This window comes from Pithys albifrons, chromosome 1 (assembly GCF_047495875.1).
Source record: "Pithys albifrons albifrons isolate INPA30051 chromosome 1, PitAlb_v1, whole genome shotgun sequence".
NCBI lineage: Eukaryota > Metazoa > Chordata > Aves > Passeriformes > Thamnophilidae > Pithys > Pithys albifrons.
The window spans coordinates 32,605,416-32,630,110 of NC_092458.1; the positions used below are offsets into that span (position 1 = coordinate 32,605,416).

At 42.9% G+C, this 24,695-nt stretch overlaps 1 protein-coding gene across 3 annotated transcripts in view; it reads left to right on the forward strand.

Annotated features, from left to right (window-relative positions):
* Nucleotides 1-2,202: 2,202 nt before the first annotated feature.
* Nucleotides 2,203-24,695, forward strand: part of GGACT (gamma-glutamylamine cyclotransferase) — a 31,742-nt gene continuing 9,249 nt past the window's right edge. The window contains exon 1 of one of the 3 annotated variants that reach the window (XM_071548939.1): nucleotides 2,203-2,287. The gene's annotated coding sequence lies outside the window, so the exon portion shown is untranslated. Of the gene's footprint in view, nucleotides 2,337-24,695 lie in introns of all 3 variants that reach the window. The other 2 variants (XM_071548921.1, XM_071548931.1) reach the window with 2 other exon arrangements.

Sequence of the window (24,695 nt, forward strand, 5' to 3'; positions counted from 1 at the left end):
ACTCTGTCTTCTGTTGGTTAATGATTCTCTTGCTTCTCATGCTTATTAGTCCACATGCTGAGTCTTTATCTTCTTTTGGGTTGGTGGGTTCCTTAGATTGGTTGTCACAATCTCCCCTTGCCAGAATTATCTTTTACCCAGGTGGAGCTGATCAGCACAGCTGGTGACTTGGGTTTATTAGTTTCTTCCTTATCTTGGAAGTTCTGCCAGATGTCTTTGTGGCCCATAAATTCTGCATTCTTTGAGTCTGCTATCACTGGTGCATCCTTCTTTCCAAGCTTTGTTAAGCTCCCCCTAGGTGTGAGATCACTGAAATATGTCAAGCCCTAAGCTTTAACAAGGCAATTCTACCAACAAATAATTTGTTTTTCTAACACATGGACCTCACTTAGAGCTTGCTTGTTAGCCATCTGTTTCACAGTCTAAATCTTCCTTCTTGTTGACCAGGCTTGAAAGTATACAAAGATCAAACATCAAAGAACATCCTTTCTTAAGAAAATTTGTACATATTCCATATTTTGCAACAATCTTACCCAATGTTAGAGGTGCAATAGAATCATTCAATGCTAATTGTGTAAGAAAGTGAATAATCTGTAATTGATGCAATGTGGCTTCCAATTCATGACTAGTCAAGGATGAGAGACCAACACCATAATATTACTTGCTGCCCTGATAACCAGGCTACAGAATGGTGCTTTTATGTGCCAGAGAAAATCATAGAATATCCTGAGTTGGAAGGGACCCACTGGGATCATCGAAGTTCAACTCCTGGCCCTGCACAGAAGAATCACATGATGTACATGAGAGTGTTGTCCAAATGCTTCTTGAATTCTGACAGGCTTGGTGCTGGGGAGCCTGTTTCAATGCCTGACCATCCTATGGGTGAAAAACATTAATACACAGCTTAAACCTTGCCTGACACAACTTATTCCCTTGGGTCCTGTCACTGGTCACCAGAGAGAAGGTAGCAGTGCCTGCCCCTCCATTTCCCCTCTGTGAGGAAGCCATAGACTGCTTTGAGGTCTCCCCTATCTCCTGCACACTGAACAAACCAAGTGCTTTCAGCTTCTCCTGGTATGGCTTTCCCTCTAGATGCTTCACCATCTCTGTAGCCCTCCTTTGGATGCTCTCTAATAGTGTAATATCTTTCTTATATTGTGCTCCCAAAACTGCACACAACATCCAAGGTGAGGCTGCCCCAGTGCAGAGCAGAGTGGGACAATCCCCTCCCTTACCTGGCTGGTGATGCTGTGCCTGATGCTCCCCAGGATACTGTTGGCCCTCCTGGCTGCCAGGGCACTGCTGACTCATATCCAGCTTGCTGTGGACCAGGGCCCCCAGGTCCATTTCCACAGCACTGGTAAATAAGTACTAAATTGTTCTGTATCGGTGCATAAGGGTACCTCACTCTTACTCCTCCTGCCAGCACATTAATTTTCTTACAGTGATTTTACTGTGTGGAGCCTTCACATGCTTTGCTGAAGAGCAGGCCAATCCCTACGGAGCCAGCCTGAGCAAGTCCTCAGCCGGGACCTGGAAGCTGCCAGCAAGAGGCGGTGAACAGAAAGGCACTTGGCACCCTCCAAGTGTAAAACTCCTGCCTCAGCAGGCTCAAGACCAGTCTCTGCCTGAGCCAAAATCCCTTCTTACTGAGAAGTTAACAGTGTCTATAAAATAATAAGGCGGGTTTTTAAGCTAAGAGCCAGGCTGACTGCCTAAGGTACACTGCTCGTGGCACGTTTGTTCCGGCCTCCAGTAGGCGAGGCCCCGGCCCAGCGTTTGAGGCAGCTCTTTCCGGGAGTGCCGGGCGCTGCTGCTGCTGCTCTGGCAGCCGGCCCGGCTGCCCCGCTCTGCCCCAGCTCCGGACCCGGCTGTCCACTCTGCCCCGGCTCCGGGCCCGGCTGCCCCGCTCTCCCGGCTCCGGGCCCGGCTGCCCCGCTCTGCCCCAGCTCCGGACCCGGCTGTCCGCTCTGCCCCGGCGCCGGGCTCGGCTGCCCCCCTCTCCGGGGCTCGGCTGCCCCACTCTCCGGGCTCCGGGCCCGCCCTGCTCCTGCTCCTGCTCCTGCTCCTGCTCCTGCTCCTGCTCCTGCTCCTGCCCCGGCTCCTGCGACTGCCCCTGCCCCTGCCCCAGCTCCCGCCTGCCCGCCAAGCACGCCCCGTCCCCTGGCACCGGCCCCGGGGTGCTGCCCGGGCCACGGGGGAGGGAGCGCGGGCAGGCACCGCCCCGCGGCCCGCTCCGCCCCGCCGCCTACTCCCCGGAGAGGCGCCCCGGGACGGGCAGAAGCCGGTGAGGGCAGGCGGGTGCGGCGGCGCGGACATAGCGGCAGCGCTGGCGAGTGAGTGCCCGGGGCGAGCGCCGCGGGCCGCGCCGGGCCGGGTCGGGCCGGGCCGGGCGGGGCAGGCCAGGCCAGGCCAGGCCAGGCCGACCTCCCCGCCACGTGACGCGCGGCCCCCCGTGGGGAGCAGAGACCGGGCAGCTGGGGGAGCGGCACAGCGTGCGGGTCTCGCCGGGGTGGGGAAGGGAAAGGGCGCTGCGGCAACGGCGGGGAGCAACCCTGCGGCCGGGCTGGGACAGCCGCGGGTGGCGGCAGCGGCTCGGGGTACGGCCTCTCCCAGGCCGCCCCAGCTCGTCCGGGACAGCTGAGCGCGGGCAGAGCTGTCCCTGCCGCCGAGCGGTCGAGGCGGTGACAGCCTCGTATTCTCCTGGTGGCCACAGGTGTATGGCCAGACTTCGCGAACGCAGATTTGGGAAGGGCTCTCCCCACGTGGGTGTGCCCTTCCAGCCTGCACAGTGGATGTTTTAGGTGAGGCACAGCGTGCGCAGAACTGGCCCCACCGTTTAAGTCCCAAGGTCCATCTGCCACGGCCGAGCGAGCTTGGACAGTGACAGTGAAGTTCTCGGGAATGTCACAGCACCCGGTACTAACCGGGGCTGACCCTGCTGAGCATCCGAGATGTGACAGGATGGGATGGCAGGGAGACATTGAACTGCCAGGACACGGTCCCCACTGAGATTTGAACTCATGACCTTGGGATTCAGAGTCCAGAGTGCTCTCCTTTACACCATGGGCCACCCCGGGCACAGGTGTAAAGGTCTGTTAACTACAGCCATCCCAGCTAGGGGGTAGGAACTGGAATACTTTTTTATAAACACGCAATTTTAGGCAGGACATGGTAATAAGGAGAACAGTATGTTAATCAGGGGAAGGCTTATGTTAAACGAGGGAGTCACACAAGTTTCTGCTAGGTTGCACAATTGATTAATATTTTCTATAACAGGGGGAAGGAGACCAAGGGGTTTCAGCATGGTCTGATAAAATTATGCCAAAACTTCTTTATCCTGAAGCAAGAGACAGGTTCATCTCATGGTAGAACATCAACAGGTCTTGTGAGGGACTTTGGTCTTCAAGTGGCAGGATTTCTCTCAGCCCCTGTTGACCAAGGTTTTGTGCTTAAACTTACACGTTCTTTTTCTGCTGGTCATTTCGATGCCTACTGCCAGGCACATCCTCCAAACACAGGTGTTCATTATGAGCCAGAGACTTGTTTTAGTAACATACCTTTTGCCTTGGTAATGTGTTAGGGGTGACGTGTATTTGAAGAGGCAATAACTGAATTAAAAGGCAAAAGAGAAAGGAAATAGGTAACATACATGAAGAGAAGTTGTGACAATTGATAACTGTCTATACCTGTCAAATGATAGGTGTCCCTGCCCATGGCAGGGGTTGGGAACTAGATGGTCTTTAAGACCTCTTCCAGTGCAAACAATTCTATGATTCTATATCCTTACAAGATGACACTTAAGAGCATTTTTTGCCTACGTTGCTTGGACCAGAATGTTGGGCATTTGATTTTGTTTTGTTGCTTTGTTTTTTTTAAATCCTCCTAAGGATTTAATTTCGCTATATTTTCATTTCCTGCCTTTTCTGTATCCTTTTCCATTAAAGAGTTATGTCAACCTTTTGTTTTTGAGTTAAGGTTCATTTAGTTGTATCTGTGTTAACTCCAGACAATTAACTTCCTCATTTTTTGCTTCAGGAATTTTTTAATTTGCTGCTTCTGTAATTTTGCCATGCTTTGAAAATATCAAGGTAGCAAAGCAACTTACATAGAGTGTAATGTACAGAGACACAACTGTAAATATCTCCATGACCAAGTTGTTTCATGTTGAACTCTGTAATATATACTCTAGTTATATACTCTCTAGTTTAAGCAGGCAGTCAACCTGGAAAAGCAATTTCTTGACAATTAAAATTGCTGATTGTGTGACAAAGGCCATTAAGAGAGGCATCTCTGAACAAAAAATGGGCATATTTCCCTTGTTGTTCTCCCCTCCCCCTGAGAAAAGCCTTTAAAACCTACACTGTGTCTCTAAAATGTGTTTATCCTTGGCTGGCACTCATCTCCTGCCTTCGCTCCATCGTAGCTGTCAAAGTCCTGTGAACACTAACATGTCTTGTTATCTAAGTGTAGTACAGCCTTCTCCTGCCATGGGTAAATAGAAGCTAAACACAACATATGTTTTTTTTACTGTTGGTCTCAAAACCTGAATTTTCAAGGGTGTTACATGGTAAGCAAAACAAAAAATGGCCTTTCCATACATTGCTGATACTTTTAAATCTTCACCCTACTGCTGGCAAATCCTAACTACTTGACAGTGCGTCATACTTCATTTTCCTTGGGTTCTTGCAGCACGTTTGCTCCTCACTTTCCAAATTGCTGTGGTGTTCTGCATCAGCTTTGAGCTTGGTCGTGAGTCGGTTTTGATGCCACTGGAATACTGAACAGAGCTTCACCTAATGACAGAAGGGTTTGTGTCGTGTTGTTGATACGTGTCAGGTCACCTGCTGCTTGTAGTTTTTCTTTTGGTGACTTTATATGTATGATCAGAGTTTTCTGTTGCTCATTTTCTCAAGGTAGAAGGATTGCTTTGAATGCTTCCTTTACTGCAATGTCTGCTTCTTATCCTTTAGAAAGGATCACCATGTCAATTCATGCTTTCCTTGGCTGATTTTTGACATGGAATGCTAGGTGCCTCTGGAGAGTGGAGGGCACAAACCAGGCCTGGTTTGCACCAGACATCCTGCTGTCTCTGCCACCCACTGTTCTGCTGAGAACAGCCTCTTCCCTTGACAAAGCATCATCTAGCATTGGCTTTAGCCCTGCTCGGAGGGAGAGGCTGGGCTAGGTGACCTTCAAAGGTCCCTTCCAACCCACATTCCTGTGAGTCTGTCTATACGTTCTCATATCTCCCAATAGTAACCCAACTGCCATTTCAAAAGAAGTTTCCTCTTGAAAGTTATTTCCATCTGACTGCTGATGTAACCACAGTTTTTGCCTGTTCTCTTGTTCTTATGGTTGTGTTTGTTCTTCTTGGGGAACTTCTGGGAGTGAGGTTACATGACCTCTTGGTCTGTGTTGTAAATTTCCAAGGGTAGGTACTGGCACAAAGGTGTAGTCATAGGGGTGTCATGAAATGAAATAAGAATAATAAATTCCAGTGGCATGTTGTGGCATTTGCCTTCTGCTGCTGTCTCTGGGACACTTTTATTTTCTGGTGGATTAGCCAAATTACTTTTCTGTGTAATCCTGAACGTCATCAGTAGTTACTGTTGGTAGAGTAAAAATACACAGCATTTCACTGTAGGTTTTGTCATTTCTTTTTTGAAGCAGTGCACTTTTCTGTTCTTCCCTATTCAAGTCTTCTTGTATGTTTCTCAGGCTCTAAAAGTATACGGTCTTTGAACTTGAACCTGATCAAATAATTTTCATAACTCTCTCGATTTAAGTAAATTGAACGTGTAACTTGCATGACATTTTAAGTGATGCGAACTGCTTAAGCAGAGAGCATGTGCCATAACAGGGTGCATTTTCTATATGAACTTGTGCTACCATTCATTTTCTCATCTTGCAAAACATTTTTTGCAGCATTCTGACAGAGAGGGTAAGTATTGCATAGATCATTCAGTAAGAGACAGGGAAATGGATGGACCCAGTCATGTCACTGAGTTAGCAAACGTAATACCCTTTTCATTCTGTCTCTCTAAAGAAGGGAGTTTAATACCTTTTTTCTTCAAAGATAGAACTATTCAGGCAGTAGTAAATCACTGTTCTTAAAGCAAAATATGTGGCTATCTAGAATTTCTGCTTTTTTTTTTACTCCAAAGGTTTAATTACATTTTATGGACCATGTCAGATACAGTGCTCTTTTCCCCACTTCCAATTAACACTGAAGAAGGACAGACTGTACCAGGATAATATCAAGTCCTATTGATTTACCATTACAGTGTTGTTCAAGAATGGCCTTTACATTAAGATTTTTGGCCACTGTGATTTCTTTAAGTGTGTCAGCTGTTTTATCTTAACACCTTGAGAAAACACATTCAATATCACTGTCAGTCCTGATTTCTGTGTTTTACAAGACACCTCTTCTCCTTTGGAATTACCCACATAACCACCTCACTGTGCAGTGTTTTGACTGTAATTGCTCATGACCTTTACTAACAGCCAGAATTACCATTGTATTGCTGACATTCTGACAGAAGTTCTTGGCTGTGTAGAATTGCTTTTTCTCATCCTTTCCCTGAAGCATTGGGGTTGTTTTCAGTGCTGTGTGTTGCTACTAACTGGAGGGGAAATCATCCCACCCAGCCAGGCTTCAGCTGTTTCAGAGTATCTGTATTAGGACAATGCTGCAGTTTGAAATATATGTGCTATCAAATAATACCAGAGTAGTTGTGAGTCTGTTTATCTTTTTTCCCTCCCCTCATTTTGTCTAGCCTGATACAGCCCCATGACTTGTATCTCAGTAAAATTCAGGTCGGAAGGGACCTTGTGAGTCACTAGTCCATCCTCCTTATTCAGAGCAGAGTCCTCTGTGTGGGCAGACTGTGTTGCATTTTATCCAATGGATCTTGAAAACCCACAGGGACAGAGACTACAAAACCCCTCTGGGCAACTTGCTTCAATTTTTGTCTGCATCATGAGAACCCTTTTCCTTGAATCAAGTTGGGGCCTCTTTGATTCTGGTTTATACTGATGCCGTGATAGACCCCAACAAAACAGGACTCTCAGCCATGTTATTATGGGATAAGATAAAAAGTAAAGTCCTTTAATATCAGACCTACGGCCCACAGGAATACATGATGACACGCACGTGCTCCCCAGGCTCTAGTTTCCATGGCTTTTATAATATGGTTCACCCAATCATTACTTTACACATTTCTTGGTCCAGCCACGGTCCCACCCCTGTTCCAACTCCCCAGGAATTGAGGCTGGGGTCAGTGAGACACTCTGTCTTCATCATCTCTTCTTCCTCGGGCACACAAAGGGCTTTTGGTGTTCTTCCAATGTCCTGATTCCTGGGTCATCCTGCCCTGTGTTTATGTCTTGTTCTGCAGGCCTTCTGATAGTTGTCAGCATTCTACCTTGAAGAGAGTCTAAACAACTCAAAGAACTTGAGCTACTGATAAGTGGCAGAGATTGGCATGTATAAACATTGAACTTAAGCTGCTAGTATTAACTTACTAAAAATTTACTTTGCTACAGCTACAAGTACTTTTAAAATCTATAAAAATCAAAAACCCCTTCGGTATCAATACCTATTGTTATTTTCAACTCTGGCATGCACCACTGTGAAGAACCTGGCTGTGTTTCTTGGTTAACCACCTCACAGGTATGGGAAGACTGCTTTAGGTCACCCCAAAGCCATCTCTTCTCAAGCTGAACAGGCTGTTTCCTGAGCTGCTTTTCACAAAACCAGTGTCTTGCCCCGTGACCACCTGAAGGTACTGCAATTTGTTCATATTTTTGCTTCTTTTGGGCCCAAAACTTCATGCAGTATTGTAGGTGTAGTCTAGTGAGTGTAAAGTAGAGGGAGTTGTCACTTGCCTTAATCTGCTGGTCATGTTGCCATTAATACAGAGCAGAGTGCTTGCCTCCTTGGCTGCTTCCTTTGCTCAGCAAGGTGTATTGGTGAGTCTGAAGGTAAGGATGAGCAAGGTCAATCCCTGGGATGTCAGAGGAAATGTGAATCCCAGACAGTATCATCTTCACTGCTGTACTGGACTTCTGGCTGAGTCTTGGCTCCAACAACAGTCAGGATTGTAGCATTCCTGTTAGTGGGGAAGGAGACGCAGATGCTCCTTTGTCATCACATGTCTAGAAGTCGTGCTTGTTACTTATATCTTCCCCAAGTCTCAGGAATACTTGTTGGCATTATGTTACTTTCTGGTAAAAGTATCATACACAATTTAAATAGTGGTGTAAAAGACTTTTTTCTCTAAAATCCTTTCTTTTGCTGCTGATCTGGACTCAATCTTCTATAGTTTTTCTCCTGTGTCTCTTCATATCTGAGCCTGTTTAGTCTGGAGAAGAGATGTCTGAGAGGGGACCTCATAAGTGTATATAGGTATCTGAAGGGAGGGTGCCAAGAGAATGGAGCCAGGCACTTCCAAGTGGTACCAAACAGTATGACGAGATGCAGCAGGCAGAAACTGATGCAGAGCAAGTTCTGTCTGAATATATGGGAGAACATCTTTACTGTTTGGTTGACCATCCACTGGAGCAGATTGCCCAGAGAGGCTGTGGAGTCTCCTTCACTGGAGATACTCAAGAACCATCTCTGGATGCAATCCTGTGCCATGTGCTTTGGATAACCCTGCTTGAGCAGGGAAGTGGGACCAGGTAACCCACTGTGGTTCCCTTCCAATCTGACCCATTCTGTGATTCTCTGATATACTGGGCATCAACCTGTACCTCTGCTGCTGCCTTCTGCATCTCAGAGGTTTAAAGTTGTCTACTGAAGTAGTGAAATATATCAATTAATACATTTTGCCTTCTGGTAGGCAGACCAGTTTATGCACAGGACTTCAAATGACTATGGTGTTATTGTTTCTGCTGACACACAGTACTGATGAGAATCGTGAGTTTGTACCTCACCACTGCCCCGCTCTCTAGTTACTTCCTTGGATGACAGACTTGCATTCGAAATGTGAGTTTCATTTGTAGTTGCTGGCAAGAGATTGAGCTGACTTCTCTTTATACCAACTGGTGAAGCCTGAATGACCAGCCTAGATTCTGAGCTTTAGGAAATTAAGGTGAGGTAGGTGAATGCTACTTTCTGGTTCATCAGAAGTTATTAATAGAATTCTTTCTGAATTCTTTTACATTGAACCCAAGTGTTTGTTGTTTAATTGCATATTGAACAGGCTGGGGTATGGACACTTGATTTTTACCATGAAAATCGGTATGTAATTCTAATTAAGTCTATGGATTCTGTGCACTGCAGTTTCTGTAAGAAACAGTTTTGTTCTTGCTTGGATCTCACAACGTGTGAATTTCTCTAGAAATCAAAGCTAACAGGTTAAATTATTTCCCATCAGGGGAAGCACAGTCCATATACACAGCAATACTGAAAGCTTGAAGGAAAATAGAAATAAACCAATTTTCTGTGAAACATTGCTGAGAAAAATGATCTTGGAAGTGAGACTGTAAGTAGTGAGTGAGAAATAAGGATCTGGTTCTGGTTTTGTGTTGGAGGAATGGTGTTTGCAGTGGACTTGAATGGCAGATAGACCTAGTGATGAATGGGGGATTCACGTTAGTTGTGAGATGAGAGAAAGGCCATATTATTCTATGATATTATATAACAGCTTCATTAAAAGAAGCTATGGTTTGTTTGAATGTGAAAAGAAGTGGTAGGTAGATAGGCCAAAGTGCATAAAGGACTTCACTTGAAGTTTTAATCCTCTTGTCTTTAATTTTCCTTTTTTTCTTCTTTAGCTCTTTTAATGCTTTTGTTAGATTTACCTTTTTGAAGCTAATTTAACTATTTGCATGACCTGTCTATTCATTGTGACTGCTGGAGTTTAAACATTTCCAATTCTAGTAACACATTGCGCGTGCTTCAAGATTGAAGGAAAATGTTTAAGGCTGTTTAGTCATTGATTTTGCATCTATACTTGCAATTCCTAAAGTGGAAGTTACAAAGTAATTGGTATCACAAGAAAGCAAATTTGCAGACTCAAGTGGTTTGCAAGTCCAGAAGTGTCATGGGAAGCTGTTGCCCAGTAAATGTGACTGGTTCTGTGTCAGCATCTTTACAGGTGTCCAGAAGGGATAATGGGCTGTTTCTGGGGCTCTCCCAAATTTTAGCTTGTAAAACACCTTGGAATTGCTTTTGCCCATGCAGTGCATCTCCATGCTGCTCTACACCAGCCTTCTGTTTGTCCTCCTGCATAACTCCTGCCTCCCTTTTGCTATCACATTCTGTTATGTATTTCCCTGGGCTCAAGGGGTTAGGAGACTGTATGCTGGCAGATGTGAAATTAGTGCTGGAGTACACACTCTTGTAGGGATTTACCCAACGCAGCTCACCTGTAATGTGAAGAAATTGTTCTACAGAGATGCAGCAGGTTCTTGTTGGTGTTTCAGTTTGGGGGGAAATGGGAATCTGTTACTGCTTTTGGAAAAAGAAGATACATGTTAGCAGTCCCAGTTCTGGGCCTCTCAGTTCAGGAAAGATATTGAGGTGCTGGAGCAGGTCCAGGGAAGAGCAACAAGGCTGGTGAAGGGACTGGAGCACAAATCCTATGGGGAGAGGCTGAGGGAGCTGGGGTTGTTTAGCCTGGAGAAGAGGAGGCTCAGAGGTGACCTCATCACTGTCTAGAACTACCTGAAGGGAAGTTCTAGCAAGGTGGGGGCTGGTCTCTTCTCCCAGGCACTCAGCAATAGGACAAGGGGGCATGGGCTTAAGCTCTGCCAGGGGAAATTTAAGTAGGATATCAGAAACAAACTCTTTCCAGAGAGAGTAATCAGGCATTGGAATGGCCTGCCCAGAGAGGTGGTGGATTCACCATCCCTGGAGGCTTTTAAACTGAGATTGGATGTGGCACTGAGTGCCATGATCTAGTAAACAGATTGGAGTTGGCCCAATGGTTGGACTTGATGATCTCGGAGGTATTTTCCAACCCAATCAATTCTATGATTCTGTGAATCTGGAGAAGGGGCTTAATAACATAAGCATCCATAGTAACAAATGTAAGAGAAAATTAGTAGATTCAGATATTTTATCGTTGAGACCTGATTTAAGCGCACAATAGGACTTATTCAGAGATAAACTGTTACCAGAATATGTGGGTGGAAGATCTGAAGGCAGCTGTGGTTTGAAGAACAACTTAGGCCCAAACTTAAATTTGGCAAAGGAAGAACTTTGAAGAGGATGGGACAAACCTACAGAGCCTAGGAAAGTGAGGGGAGATTACCAGAAGTTACTGGGTAGAAAATATAATCTTGGAATGAATGTCATTTTTTAGATATGTTTGCATGTATATCACCTGCTGTTAATCCTTTTGGGCTGTTTTTTAGTGAAGCCATTAAAAATAAGATTTTCTGTACAATGATTAAGTCAGAATCTGAGCTCAGTGTTGCATCATGTTTTCAGTGAAAGGAGGTGGAGTACAGCACATTTATGCAGTGTGGCAACATGTGCTTTAAAGCAGTGCTTCAGTTTGCATAACAGTTTGTTTTGCGTTGCCTGGAGGATGTGGAGATACTGTTTGGTAAGTATTATGTTGGGATGTGGGCATAGAACAACAACTAAATTAAATTTACATGGGATTGCACAACACTAAGCCTGCACTGTATTAGGAAAATGTATAAGTAACTGAGAAACTGTATGAATGAGAGAAATGTTTCAACACAGTTTATGGAGTGGAGCCCCAGGCTTGATTTTGCCTTAGCTGAAAATTACTTAGGGCAGTAAATCGCAGCAGGATGCCCACCATGCCATACACATGGCACACATTGAAGTACTAACCTGCTCCAAGGTTGCAGTCCTTGCTGTGATGTAGTTCAAATATACCTGCTATGCAAACTTTCAAAATATGAATCCAGCCACTGACCAGATCTTACTGAAACTTTCTGAAGCTTATTTCAAACATCAAAAGTAACACAAAGTTCCGTGCTTAGGAACTTTATCTGGTTGGGAAGAGGGCCCAAAGGGAAGGTGATATCAAGGGCTCTGGACTCTGTAGATAGAAACCTGTTACCTTAACTGTTATCTCTAACAGGAGTCAAATTCAAGAGAGAGTGAGCATAAAAGAAAATTAACATTTAAGAGATTTAACTCATATTGTAGGTTAATGATTTATTTCTTGTTATTAAACTCTCCTAAGACAGTGGGCCTTATTTTGTGGTGTGGGCTCAGGCATAATAAATGTCTCAGTAATGTGAATATGGATGTGGTTATGTGAAGCTTTGAGAAACCTGCTTAATGAAAACAAAAATCTGATGTGAGCAGAGAAAGAAAAGAGTTTGTTGGTGTTTTTTCATCTTTATAGTATGGGGCTCCTTAATGAGATATACTGACTGGCTGTTTATTCCTCTCCGTTCTCTCCTTGTTTATATTTACCTTTATTTATCTTGTCAAAATATCAAGAAATTTAAGTCAAAATATATCTAGATCCATCTGCTCATCTAGTCTGTTCTTTTACTGCTAGTAGTTATATCTTTTAATTAAGTATGCTTACTGACAGTTTACTACGGCAATGAATGACATCAAGTATCTTTAATTTCATATGTGATAAATTTAGGAGTTTCCCAATTTCTGTATAACAAAACAATGATTTAATCTCTTTAATTAGTCAAATTGTAGGCTATATGTCTTATCTGTAACTTCGGTTTCAGTGTTGATTTAGGTGGAATCTCAATCAGGCTCTGTAATTTAGCTGTCTTTAGCAGAGCTTTGTTATTATCAGTCTTGTGTGCAGGAAATGTTTATTCATTGACATGGTGATCCATTTCAGTTTTGAGTTTTGTTAACTGTAGTTATTCTTTTGTGCTCTAAATCTTATGACACAGAACTATGAAATCCATGACTGACCTTTCAATTTTAGGTTCATCAAACCCTTTGATTGTTATTTTGGGGGAGGCTTGGGGGTTTGGTTTTTGTTGTTTGTGATTGACCATCAGTGTTGTAGCCACATTTTAAGCAGGGTCTGCAGAGTGGTGCAGTAGACACAGAACCTGATAGATATGATACTAGAAGAGAGGAGCAGATGATACTGCTGCCTTCAGGGTAATTTGCCTTTCATAACTCTGTCAGATCAGGTAATCTGGTTTGACATTAGGTCAAAACTTAATCTGTTGGGCTAATTTTTGAGATTATGTAGAGGATGGATTATTTATTTGACATCTGCCCCACCAGCCCATTAATCCATCAGCCCAACTACATTATCAACTGGATTTTTACTTTAAGTAGTAGTGATGCTTTGGGAGTGCAATTAGGGAAAAGTGTTATGAAATATTTTGAGTGACAGTGGAGCAGACAGTTTTAAGATTGATGACTTTTATATCTTAGCAGGAATAAACTCCCCAGTACTCTTGTACTTTTGTGATCAGTAAATGCTCTGCAGTATTAACAGCATGAACAGATTAACTGTTTACTTAAACAGCTCTGCTTGGATCCTGTATGTCTAGAAAAATAGCAGTGTATCTAGTCTGCAGTTGCCACATCAGCAGCTTAGAGGAAAACTGCACGAGGGTATAGATTTTTAATGGTTCTGTATCAGTGATGTATCTCACCAGCATGCTATCAACAGGACAAATAAAATGAATATGCCTCTAAATAAAATTTATATTTTTTGAATCTTTATTAAATAGCAGATATTTCAGAACTACTTGAGATTAAAAGGTCTCATACCTGTGATCTGAAAATGAATCTGAGATGAAAAATAGACAAAACCAGGAGAAGGGTTGTTCTGTAGACTCAGATTTAAAGCAGCCTTTATGTACAACATGTAAAACACGATGGCTGTCTTGGAAATCTGAAGGGCAGAAGTGGGTGCAGCTTTCTGTGTGAGGAGCAGGAGCTTCAGAGAGGGAATGGTGAACTGAGCTGTGCAGCCATTCTTGAGGTCATGGTGGCGCAGTTAAGGGTTGTTCTTACACTTTGCCTTCTTTCAGTGCTTTTATCGACCAGAGATGTCCAGCTGGCCTGGCAGTGCTCTGCCTTTGAGCCAGACATACCTTGTGTGTGCCAGATCCAACCAAAGCCATTTCAGGGCTAACAACAGCCTGGCTTTGCATCTCCTAGAAAGTAGAAAAGTTAGATTTGCGCCCTCTGTTCCAGGGGCTCTACTCCCCGTCCCTCAGGAGCATTTGGCCTTGTTTGGCCCTTTGAAGCTGAATCACAGTGCAGAAAGCAGTGCAAGATTCATAGAGGCAGAGAGGGGTCAGTGTAGTGCCTCAGGATTGTATCTCTGAGTGAGTTTGGGAGGCACTATGTGGAGCCGAAATGCAACATTTCATTCTCTTTTCAGGGTTATTGCTATTTGGGAAAGTAAATCTAAAAAATCAAGTAATTGCATGATGTACCATGTATAAAAAGGCAGGGAGTAGGATCTAGAAATCTCTACTTGAGGCAGCGGGAATCTAATGATGGCCCATGGAACACTCTCTCACCATCTCCATCACTCTAGCGTTCCTTTCCATGAGTAGCATCTGAATCACGCTGCCGCCTTACTTTTTAAAGGAGAGCTAAGAGATTGTCTCATGCAGTTTCCTGGCAAAAGGCAAGTTTGGCAGCAGCACTGTTATTTCTGGTAAAGTTTTGGCTGACTTCTTGTTGAGGACAGTCAGTAGTGAAGGATTCCCAGCCTTCCTGGATGGTTTAGGCATTTCCTAGGCACTGTGCTTACCAGGAGTGGTTAGTCCTTTTAGAGTTCATCTTTGGAATTTGAGCTTATCATAGAATCATAGAATCAATTGGGTTGGAAAAGACCTCCAAGATCATCAAGTCCAACCCTTGGTCCAACTCCAGTCCATTTACCAGATCATGGCACTCAGTGCCACATCCAATCTCAGTTTGAAAACCTCCAGGGATGGTGAATCCACCACCTCTCTGGGCAGGCCATTCCAATGCCTGATTACTCTCTCTGGAAAATTTTTTTCTGATCTCCAGCTTAAATTTCTCGTGGCAGAGCTTGAGCCCATGCCCCCTTGTCCTATTGCTGAGTGCCTGGGAGAAGAGACCAGCCCCCACCTGGCTAGAACTTCCCTTCAGGAAGTTATTGGATCTTCTGTCAAAGTAGATGCAGAAAGGCGCTTACAGCCTCTCTTTTTCTTTTACAGTATGCTTTCATATTATTAAAGACATGACTCTATTTTCTGTAAAATAATTGACCACAGTCCAGGCTCTTGATTTTTGTTGTTTTCTTTTATGGGTTTTGGTTTCTTGATCTGGTATTGCTGTCTCTCAGTCAACTGGTCATAGTTCTTTATGTACAGTGCTCAAAGCTGGCTGTTCTACTCAGTCATGGTCACATCTTACTAGTGATGGCTTCATATGTACATGTTGGGATATGTTTTCCTACAGTATCATGTTGTTGACTGATGTTGAGTTCCATGATCATTATAACTATCAAATCTCTTTCTGCAGATCTGCTGTTACACTGAGCTGTCCCCAGATTGTGTTTATGCCATTGGTTATTCACAGCTAATCTTAGAACTTTGCACTGGCAGCCGTTGGGCTTTGCAGCTGTCTCATTAGGCTTGTGCACAGCCCGGGGCGTTGTGAATTATTCCTGCATCTTTCACATCATTGAGTATTTTCATTACCACTATTTCCCTGCTACTGGAATGAATATAACAAATGTTTTGCATATGTCCAGTTTGAGATGAACCTTTGATAAATATTAAATAGTCTTTCTAAACAGTTTTGGGGGTTTTTTACCTAAATAGCAACAGTTCTTGTTAAATCATGTTTTTAGCTTGCTTGTGGGAGTATCATCAGCAACAGTGTCAAAAGTTCTACCAAAGTCAGTGTAAGTAACTGGTATGGATCAAGACAGATGGTTGCTTTTCAGCATCCTCATGTCTTATGAGATACAGAGATAGGAAACTGCCTCTGTGTGCATTCTAAATATTAGGTTTTATTACTGAAAGGTCTGCATCCCTTCTTTCTGCCATAGGAACTGACAGTGTTGTACTGGGTATCTCCATCCAGGTGGTGTCCCCTAGGTCTGCCTCAGCAGTCTTTTGCTCATCAGCCTCACCCAGACATTTTGGGCTGCTTGGCCTCTCTCACTGGCAGGAGACATCAGGTCACTCTGCTGAGCAGCTCCACACAAACCCTTTTGACCTGTGTATAGTTGTATTTCTGCTCCTGTTCATGTAAGCACATTCTGTGACCACTGAGTTCTTGTATCTACTGGGGGAAAATAGGAGGAAAGGATCCTTTAAGACCCTTTTTATTATTACTATTTTTCCCTTTTAAAAAGGCATAAGGGGCTGGGGAGTCCTAAAATGATTCACAACTTGTTTTACAGAAAACTTACTGGTGTTTTATTTTTGGGGGGTTGGGATGGAAAGAGGGAGGGCTGTTCAGAAATGCTGGAGAAGCAGAAGAGAACAAGTGGTGGTGTTCTAATAAATAAAACACGCATGTAAAACCTGTCTAACTTCGTTAGCCCACCAGACTTAGGCAGTCTCTTTCAAAAAGTATTTGTGGATGTTAACATCTGTGTAAATCAAGCAATTGGGAGAAAAGCTGCTTTTTCTTAATGAGTCAGCATCCCTCTTCTCAGGCTTAAGCTTTTTTCCTACTTTTCATGACTGTTTTTATGTGGGTTTATGTTACTTGATGGCAATATTCAAGGTTGTGTTGCTTGCCTGTTTTCCTTTTAGGTGATTTGAAAGTCTGTCATCAAAAAGCTGGCCCCACAAATTAGGTGAGAGGTGGTAATTGCCTTGCTGAGGCACAGGGATCTCCTCCAAATATTGTCTGTGGATCCTGTGTTCATCTGAAAATAACTCCTGTATCAGTGTCAGTCTTTGTGTTCTAGCTTTGAAATCCACAATAGTTGTACTAGAACCTGAAAACTCAGAGCTGTGAAAGTTCCTGTACCTTACTGGGAAAGTATTGAAAGACAATATGACTTTTGGCAAGTGTTCTGTGGGAAACCTGTGCATAATTAGGGAAAGAGAAGTGTCAATCTGAATATGTTTTTACAAAATGAATTACAAATATCTAGATTTCATCTGCCTCTGTATTCTGATACAGAATTTTCTGTCAAAATAGAGTTCCAAACATTTTGATTCTAAAATATTGCACTTATTTGTTATAATACAGTATTTTGTATCTTCCTTGTATAACAAGCTTGTGACTTTTCAGAGGTTCAAGATTCTTTCAGTAATTTATTTAAAATGCTATATATATGTATAAAAAACCCCAACTATATCACAGCTTATACCTTACAGCAGTTGATCTGATTGCCTGCTATAACTCCATTTGGGTTTTGGAATAAGCATGAAAAGCTGAGAAAGTTTTCATTCTCTTAGACCCATTATCAAAAAATTAGAGCAAATAGATGCATGTACTTTCTCTTTAAAAAAATACAGGATCACGAGTTCTGACTCTTTGCATCTTCCATTAATTTGTCAATTCTTTATTTGCTGTATTTTGCTGATAAGAGTAGAAAGAAGGAGAGACTGAGATTAATTAAATCTGCTTTGATATTTAAGTTTTTATTTAGTATCTTGGGAATCCAAGGAGCTCCAAGCAATAATCAATAAAAATCAGTCCCCACTGTCTATTCTTAGTGGAACTGTAATAATAACCAATTAGTACAGCCCTAGACTGGGGGTGATTAGCCCCTAGAAAAATTGATTGCAATTACCAAAATTCTGGTGTAGCAGAAATTGTCAGTTAAAGCCCTTTTGGAAAACAGGTTTTGGATTTAGCTTGCTCAAAATACTGAAGTACAGCAAAATTTTCACTTTGTTCAGGCCTTTTTAGACCCTGACTAAGGGATGAAGGCTTGTAGATACCTTGAGCCTCATTTTAATGGTCAATTAACTGATAATGTGTCAGTTAGTTGAAAAAATAATCTGTGTGCATCGTTTCCCATAATTTGCTATGGTTGCACTTCCTTTGAAGTATTTCTGCCCTAAAATCAAAGCACAAGCACACACCATTGCAGAGTGTTTTAGAAATATATGGCGTTATTCTGGTGACACCAGGTGTTCAAAGTAAAAAATGTAATGCATTATGTATTTGGAAGGATGCCTTTATTAATTGGTAGTTATCCTAGGGTAAATGGTGAGCTAATGAAGGTTTCTAATTTGACAATAATTTTATTATCTATTTTGAAGGAAATGTTCATGTGCTGAAAGTCAGAAGTTTTTAAGCCATATCAAAAAGATAAAATGTTGTATGGTTTCTCTTCTTCCTGTGTTTTAAATAATATACTGTTTCCTGGTTTGTATCTGGTTCTTTAATTATATTATTTAATTTTTCTTCAGGTAATTAGCATCTCTAAGTGACTGTTTGCTTAAAGAATGCAGAAGTGAAATTAAATGAGATTTCCAGATGTCCCTAGATACTGTCAAATCTGTGAGAAACGATGTTCAGAATAAGAACATTATTGCTGTATTGGGGGATTGGGATTTACTGCAAGCTATTTGGCTGGGGGAGTGGCATTGGGAAGGCAGTGATTGATTTGTTCAAGAGTTGAAATGTAACTTTCTATGACCAAGTTGGACTAAGCAGCTATTTAATATTGTTTCGTGCATTTTCAATATCATGTGAATAATGTCTATCTGTAATATTTTCAGGTAGCATAATTTTAAGTCCATAAATACAGTATTTGGTTAATCTATAAAATCATCTCTTCTTATTTCAGCTTTTCATTGTCAAATGCATTTGATATGAGGGTGTACCAGTGTTCACCCTCCTGAAACTCCTTGAAACTCCCAGGACCTATTTGCTCTGAGCCGAGACCTTTCAGTGGAAGCAGTCTGTTATTAAAAGAATGGTGCTGACTTCTCCATGGTATTTACAGGAGGCTGTTCTCTTTAGTTGAGGCATAAAAATAAATTGTAAGTGATGCTTCTGAATTTACTTTAGTAGGAGGAACACTGCTAACAAGAAGAGCTGTTGGTTTTATATTGAGTATCAGTTTGTGCTGAGAGGTGTATGTTGAAAATGCCTGTGGATCCCAATGCAAGAAGAAACTTTTCACTTAGAAGGATAGAGACATCTTAGGATTTGCTGTTTCTGTCATACACATCCTTTTCACTGATGCTGAAATTGGAAAAAGTGAATTAGGAAGTGAATTGGAGGGTACTCTACCTACTGCTGGATATTTGGTACCTACTTGGAAGGGCAGGATCCCAGTAAAATAAGCCCATTGCAGCAGCTATGAATAGTTTCCTCATTTTCACAGCAAACGCTGGAAAAGCATGAATACACTTCATGTCACTTCAGCCTCCACACAGTACGGACTGTGGACAGGGCAGTTACCCTTTGCCTGCTGAGATCTGTGCCTTGGCTTTGGTCTGCTCTGTTGACAACTAATGTAGCCACTTTAGGTGTGCTCTTTTCTCTTAATTTTGCCTCATCCTTGGGGTGTGCAAGGTGGCTGTTGTGGGCAGATACTAAAGCTAGTCAGAGGATATGTTAATTTATACTTGAGGCTTAATCACCTTTGCTTGAGAGCTGTTAAGAGTCCTAAATGTGGAATCAGAATCGCAGACTGTTCTGAGTTGGAAGGGACCCACAAGGATCATCAAGCCCAACTCAAGTCAATGGCCCACATAGTCGATTGAACCCATGGCCTTGGCATTATTACATCCAAGTTTTAACCAACTGAGCTAATCTCAGGATCAACTGGTAGCTTGAGGTATTCAGAACATTTTATATTGTAGTATTGCCTAACTCATGACTCTTTTCTCAACACAAAGTCTAGATTGATGGAAAGGTGTAGTTGGACACTCTTCTAGATACTTCATTGCTTTAAGGTATGTGAATTTCCTCTGATGTGCACCCAAAGTTACTTGAAAGACTTATGTCTCTAGAATGCTATTTTTATCAAAAAGAAAAAAAAGGTTTCTTTTCCACTACTCTACATGCTGTCATGATGCAGAAACATGTATGTATGTCTAGACTTCACAAACGCAGACTTGGGCAGGGCTCTCCCCACGTGGGTGTGCCCTTCCAGCCTGCACAGTGGATTTTTTAGGTGAGGCACAGCGTGCGCAGAACTGGCCCCACCGTTTAAGTCCCAAGGTCCATCTGCCACGGCCGAGCGAGCTTGGACAGTGACAGTGAAGTCCTCGGGACTGTCACAGCACCCGGTACTAACTGAGGCTGACCCTGCTGAGCATCCGGGATGTGACAGGATGGGATGGCAGGGAGGCATTGAACTGCCAGGGGATGTTCCCACTGAGATTGGAACTCAGGACCTTGGGATTCGGAGTCCAGAGTGCTCTCCATTACACCACGGGACATACTGGAAACCACATGGTTTGTAGAAGTAAAATCCTTCACAAAAGCTATTAGAGTGTGTCCAGAGCGAGGCACTCAAGGTGATGAAAGGCCTCGAGGGCAAGACTTAAAACAAGTGGCTGAGGTCATTTGGCTTGTTCAGCTTTGGAAAGAGAAGGCTGAGGGGGAGACCTCATGGCAGTCCTACAGCATCCTCAGGAGGGGCAGCAGAGGAGGAGGTGCTGATCTCCTTTCTCGTGACCAGTGGAGGAAATGGAACGAAGCTGTATCAGAGAAAGTTCAGATTGGACATTAGGAAAACGTTCTTCACTGAGAGTGTCGTCAGTCACTGGAACAGGCTCCCTAGGGAAATGGTCATGGCACCACGCCTGCCAGCGTTCAAGGAGCATCTGAACAATGCTCTATGTCATATAGGTTCGTTTTAGGTAGTCCTTTGAGTAGGAGTAGTGGGGAGTTGGACCTTACAGGTCCTTCGCAACTTGAGGGATTCTGATTCCTTTATTGCCTTCAAATGATGAGTCCCCAGAACTTCTTGTCTGAGGTCCCCAAGCATATGTTTTTGCACTTTGTACCATTAAAAGCCATCTTACTTCAATTACACAATTCATAGGCCATCTAATGTATCTGCAGCATGAACCAGTGTTCCTCTGGATGCATCACACACAGATGTGGTAGGCACGCAGCTCCTCGCTGTGGCAAACCACTAATAAATAAAACAACATTGATTCCTGTGGAATATGACTGGTAACTTCTGTCTATGCTTATTACTTCTTATTTTAATACAGTCCATTAAAAAAAAAATCTTCCCTTAATTAGCTCCTTGTTCATAGACAGTTCTCTATGCCTTGGTCTGGAGATATTCTCCCTGCATATTAAATAATGGACACCAAATCCGTTGTGTTATCCTTGTCCAGGCAGGTTGGTTAATGACACTGGCCAAGCTTTTTTGCATTCAGAACCACATTGCATATTATTCCCCTTCTTACTTACTTCCAGTACTTAATTCTGTTCTTCCTTTATTTAGTAACAGAAATTCCTTCTCAAAGGTCACTAAAGGAGTCTGCAGAGCATGTATAAAGCTATTTTCATTAACTTTTTTTTAAATAAGTGGCTCATAAAATGTCTATATAATTCAGATGAATATTATCTAATGACTTCCTGTTACAGCCTGAAATGTGGTTTAAGATGCCTTTCATTAAAACTTCCTTCCAGGCATCCTGGACTCTGCTAAGGAGAACTTGAATTAGAATAAATTCTACATGCCATTGTAAAACCAAAATAGCTTTATTTGCAATGCCAAACATATATCTTTGTAGAGATAGGCAATTATTTCCATTTGTAATTCTTGTGAGACTCTTGTGGCTCCAGGAGATTTAAAGGCTTGTGTAGCTGGTTTTCCTCATTCTTCAGTACAGACCTGTGTTAAATTTTGCATTAGACTACAGAACCTGTTTCTGCATCAGAGACCAAACCTCTCTTTACCTGAAAGTAAGCGTTTAATTCCACATATCCTTACAGGACACATACAAATTGGAGATTTCTTGTCTTCTTATCTTTGAAGCTACCAGGCAGAAGCAGAAGAGATTTTGGTCAGTATGTTTTCTGGATTTGAAAGCAATTACTCCAGTGCCTTGCTGAGTGCAATTTCAGGCTTTTTTGGATGCCCCCAGAATATGTATTTGTTTCTTCTCTGTAGAAGATAGGAGGCTAGTAAAAAATGTATTTACTTTGGGATGAGGATGCTTTCCTGTTGATAAAGGAGGGGAGGGACGTATGTTTCAGATTTCATTGCAGGACTTTGCAAGTGTTTCTTGGAGAACAAAAATCAAGTCCAGGACAGTTGAAATAATGTGTTATAATATGTGACTTTTTATTTGTTCTGTAGTAAACTTGGTACTAATTTCTAAACAGAAGTGATACGCCTCAGTGGGACTGAAGTAATTATAGACATCTGTTCACGGTTCTTTGTAGTTGTGATTTGGTTTTATGTTTTGGTTTGTATTTTCTTACCTTTTATTATATTAGAAAATGATGGAAGGGATTTGTTGCTGAGATATGGACTGGGTTTTTAGTTCTGACTTGTATTAATCTGCAAGCTGAAATTCACTTAAATAACTTTATTAGATAAACATATCAGTGTAAGACTTGGATAGACATTTAATTAGTAAGGCAAATAAAATAACTGTGGTGAATTAGAATAGAATCACAAAATCATTTCATTTGGAAAACACCTTTAATATCATCAGGTCTAACCATTAATCCAGCACTAAACCATGTCCCTAAGCACCACATCTGCATATCTTTTAAATACCTCCAGGGATGGTGACTCTACCAGTTCCCTGGGCAGCCCGTTGAGCTGATTTATTTTGTTACCAGTATGTCACATGTTAAATATTATGCTTTTCCACAAATGTGACTCATGGACTGAAAGGCTAGTATAAGCCTGCCTTCTTAAAAAAAATTCCACTTTTCCTTCTGAGCACATTTAGTAACCTTAGTTGTGGTCCTCTAAATGTCAGCAAGGCTGTCTCCTTCTATTGCTACCTAGTGGCATACATAAAAATAAAAAAAGCATTAATGTTATTGTATCTTCTGTGAGTATTGCTACACTGTATTGTCCACTGCCCCTTCTGAACCTCACAAAATTTGTATGATCCTGCTTCACTGCAAATGTGCATGGCCATTATGCCACACTATCTGTATCCTTTTTGGTAGAATATGTAAAATAGTGTTTGCATTTAGATCTGGGGATTCCTCCAGTACAGCTGGTTTTAACCTTCCTCTCTTTTTCCATGGGTCAGTAACACTTTACAAGCCAGGCATGGCTCTGTGTAGAAAATCCTTGTGTGTGTGTATGTATGGATGCAATAAATGCATGTGAATTACCTTTGTTTGCCCTTATAAGCAGCGTGTAGTTTCCCAGGGAATCATAGGTTGAAAAAAAACAACTTTTGGGGTTTCCTGGTGTTTTGTTTCTGCTGTGTTGGTCAGAGGTTTGTGCTTTAGTAGCTAGTCCTTGCTGGTGTAGGCAGTGGTTTCTGGAGGGAAAATGCTGCAGTGTAATGTGACACTGTTTCCCAGATTTATACCTGGATTTTTCTATTTGGCTCATTTAGTGGAGCAGATTCTGTTCCCTGAACATCTGGGCTTTCATTTGTTTTTTAGCGAGGTTTGGGAAGCAGCACATTGCAGAGACCTCTCCACATGGTGCTCCAAAGCTCTGGCACCTTCACGCATCCCGGGGAGACATCGTGCTGCCTCCTGTGGAGTCACTGGCTGGAGCGGCCTCCGCTCTGTGTTTGGGCTGTCCAGCTGCAGGCACTCCCAGTCAGGCCCATGGCGAGGCCCAGGAGGCACCACCAGGCCCTGGCGGGGCTGCCGGGTCTCACTGGGACAGCGCGTCTTGCCCGCAGCCCCGGGCTATGGCACCTCCAGGGGGCTGGAGCACAGGCATAAGATGGCTCTCAGAGCCACGGGCCCTGCCTGTGGGAGGCTGCTTTTGCTCAGCAATGGGGTTTTATGGAACATGTCCCTTCCAGGCTCAGTCGCGCTCCCGAGGGATGGTGCTGTGCCATGATCGGGACACCTCTCTGCTCCTCAAAGCATCATTGTGCAGCTGTTTCCTCGTTTCCCTTGTGGAAAGGCACCTCACGATCCCACACAAGGCCCCATCTTTTCTCTCTCTCACCATCCTTTCAGTGTAGAAAAACACATTCCCATGCTTAGGTACTCAAAGTGTTTGCTGTGTTTCAGAGGCTGGGATGCTCTTCTGGTCCAAGCCAGCGAACTGACTGCTCTGAGTATTGGCATGTAAATTAATGTGCTGACCTCCCAGGGAACCCATCCAAGCTGCAGGCTGTGTCCCCAGTTTCAGGATGTCGGTGGTTTGAAACTCTGGGCTATGTTCTGCATCTCAATGACAGAAACCACTTCAAATTCATGGTAGCATAGCAGTGCTGCCCTATCAAAAGTTGTTTTTCTACTTTTTTCCTGTAACAGCAACCTGGCATTTACAGCTAAAGCTCTATTCTTGTAGGTTGTTTTGTTTTTTTCATTTGTGTAGATAGAACAGTTTAAGCACCTATGCTAAAGGTGCAAAGATGAGATACTGGTATGTATATAATTTAATTGTTGTGTACTTGAAACTGCATCATAAGGACCCACCATGCTTGAGTGAGATTTTGAGAAGCCACCTAGTCTGCTGCTGTTCCCTAAGGCAAGATGAACCAGGATAGTTTGAACAAATTTTCAGGAGTTGCAGTTTTCAAGGCTTCAACACAATGTACTGATTTTCACTTCACACTCCAGCTGCCGCTCAAGAGTAAGATGCTTGAGGTATTGCTTTGTTCTTCTGAAACATCAGTCTGCTGCTCAACAGCACTCAAAAAAGCACTGGGGGAAAGGAATG